Source organism: Aotus nancymaae, unplaced genomic scaffold, assembly GCF_030222135.1.
Source record: "Aotus nancymaae isolate 86718 unplaced genomic scaffold, 86718_ANA_hifiasm-v0.15.2.pri h1tg000014l, whole genome shotgun sequence".
NCBI lineage: Eukaryota > Metazoa > Chordata > Mammalia > Primates > Aotidae > Aotus > Aotus nancymaae.
The window spans coordinates 104,789,685-104,793,024 of NW_026988425.1; positions in this window are offsets into that span (position 1 = coordinate 104,789,685).

Sequence of the window (3,340 nt, forward strand, 5' to 3'; positions counted from 1 at the left end):
TGTTCTCAACACTAGTGCTTTGTTTGTATATTGGATATGTGGCTTGAAAATATTAATATTTCCTCTTTGTGTCTATCTTGTCTTTTATCCTTTTACCAGGATCTTTCACAGAATAAAATTTTTAATTTTGATCAAGTCGAATTTATCACTTTTTTGTCAGTCATATTTTTGGTGTCAAGTTTAAGAACTCTTTACCAAAATATAAAAACAAGTTTATATATTTTTTCTAAAAGTTTTATAGTTTTACATTTATGTCCATGATCCATTTTGAGTTACTTTTTGTATAGGGTATAAGATTTATGTTAGGGTTCTTTTTTTTTTGGCATATGGATATCAACTTGCTCCAGCACCATTTCTTGGCAATATTTCCTTTATTTAATTTATTTTGCACCTTTGTCAAAGCTGCAAATGCTGGGCATATTTTTGCGGGTTTGTTTCTAAGTCCTCTATTCTGCCTCATTGATCTATGTGTTTATTCTTTCTCCATTATCACACAGTCTTGGTTACTGTAGTTATATATATAAGAAGTTTTTTATTGGCCGGGCGCGGTGGCTCACGCTTGTAATCCCAGCACTTTGGGAGGCCGAGGCGGGCGGATCACGAGGTCAAGAGATCGAGACCATCCTGGCCAACATAGTGAAACCCCGTCTCTACTAAAATATAAAAATTAGCTGGTGTGGTGGCGAGCATCTGTAGTCCTAGCTACTCGGGAGGCTGAGGCAGAATTGCTTGAACCTGGGAGGTGGAGGTTGCAGTGAGCCGAGAGTGCGCCACTGTACTCCAGCCTGGTGCCTGGTGAGAGAGCGAGACTCTGTCTCAAAAAAATAAATAAGTAAAAATAAAAATAATAAGAAGTTTTTTATTGAGTAGATTCATTCTTCTTACTATATTTCTTTTTCAAAAAAATTTCTAGCTACTCTAATTCCTTTTCTGTCTAAATAATTTTGTGTATATCTACAGAAAGTCTTGCTGGGATATTGATAGGAATTGTGTTATACCTCTATATCATCAGGGCAGAACTGACATTTTTATTATATGAGTCTTCAACTTCATGAACATGATAAGTCTGCACATGTTTTGCTGGAGTTACACCTAAGTATGTCATCTGGGGGGACGATTGTAAACAGTGTTTTATTTTTTATTTTGATTTTCATGTCTTCACTGCAATGAGAGTGACCTCATTACCATTAGGCAATGGTGCAAGTCCTGATTCTCTTCTAAGCCTCCTCTGAGACAACTCCAGGAAAAGGAAGTGGGCTGGAAACACAGGCTTTCTACTTGGCCATCTCTAACATCACCCCAATTGGACTGCTGGGTGCCTCATTAGAGCCTCACAGGTGTGGAGGTGGAGTGAGAGTATAACATAGAGTAACCAAAGTCGCATATACAGTAAATAGTGATCCTGGAATAAACTCAGGTTTTTTTGATGCCATAGACCATGTTTTTAACCACCAGATGTTACTATGTAAGAGAGAGCACTCAGATTATGACCTACTAAAATCTAAGTAACTAGGATAAATCAATGCCCTAGAAGACGAATAAAATAATAAAATTTATGTTAAAGGAAGATTGACCTGTTAGTGGAAGAAAGAATATACTAAATATGGGAAAATAAAATCAGTGCCTAGCTACAGAAGACTTGATTGTTTTTTATCTTTTGTTTTTTGTTTGACACAGAGTTTTGCTTTTGTTGCCCAGGCTGGAGTGCAGTGACACGATCTCAGCTCACTGCAACCTCCGCCTCCCAGGTTCAAGAGATTTTCCTTCCTCAGCCTCCTGAATATCTGGGACTATAGGTACCTGCCACCACGCCTGGCTAAATTTTTGTATTTTTAGTAGAGACGGGGTTTCACCATGTTGGCCAGGCTGGTCTCAAAATCCTGACCTCAGGTGATCCACTCGCCTCAGCCTCTCAAAGGGCTGAGATTACAGGCATAAGCCACCATGCCTGACCAATTGTTTATTTTTATATTCAATTCATTTCAATAAATGTTTATTGTGTGCTATGTTAGGGTTCTACTAGAGAAACAGAACCAGTAGGATATATATGTACACATATATATACATACATATAACCCACTGGCCATGTCGATATTGAATCTTGGTTCCTGATTATCTGAGCTTGATGGGGTTTGCCTTTCCAAGATGATCACAAGTAGAAGGCCAGAGTGCGAGTCTAAGACAAAGCCATTTCTTGTCAAGGACCACATGAGGGAAACTGTCCTGTGGTGAATAGCATCTCCTGTAAGTTCATGTCCATGGAGAACCTGTAATTGCAATTTTTAGTTGGAAATAGGATCTTTGCAGATGCAAATGTCATACTGGATTGGGGTAGGCCTTAAATCCATTGACTAGTATCCCTATAAGAGGGAAATTAGCCGGGCAGGGTGGCTCACGCCTGTAATCCCAGCACTTTGGGAGGCCAAGACGGGCGGATCACGAGGTCAAGAGATCGAGACCATCCTGGCCAACATAGTGAAACTCTGTCTCTACTAAAATATAAAAATTAGCTGGGTGTGGTGGCACACATCTGTAGTCCCAGCTACTCGGGAGGCTGAGGCAGGAGAATTGCTTGAACCCAGGAGGCAGAGGTTGCAGTGAGCCAAGATTGCACCACTGCACTCTAGCCTGGAGCCTGGCAACAGAGCAAAACTGTGTCTGAAAAAAAAAAAAAAAAAAAGAGGGAAATTTGGACACAGAGATAGCCTTGGAAGAAGGCTATGTGAAGACAGAGCAGATATTCCAGGGTTGCAGTGAATGCCAAGGACTGCTGGAAACCACATGAGGATAGAAGCAGCAAGGAAGAATTCTTCCCAAGAGCCTTTAAAGGGAGGTTGGCCCTATGAATACCTGGGTTTTGGCCTTCTGGCCTTCAGAACTGTGAGATAATAAATTTCTATTGTTTTAAGTCACCCAGTTGGTGGTGATTTGTTACAGCAGCCCTAGGAAACTAACACAGAAACCAAGTTCAGTGAGCATTGTGAAGATGGGAGACAATCGAAAAATAGAAACAAAACTAAGAACTGGGAATGAGGTGGAAATGCCCACAGCAGGTTAAGGTGGAATTGAGGAATCTTCTTGGTAGAAAAATTAAATGACGGTGTCTGTGCCTTGTATTATTGGCCTGGCATGTGGGTGTGACAGAATGGTTTAAGGCCACAGAGCTGGAGTCATCAAGGTTATGAGTGTTTTTGAAGACCTATGTTTTGTGGCCACTAGGAGAGCTCTCAGGGAAAAAGTGTAAGTAAATAAGGATACAAAGATGACTAATTCTTTGGACTAATTTAAAATGCAAAAAGCAAGAAGAGTCATTGAAGGAGACAGAGAAGGGATGGTGAGA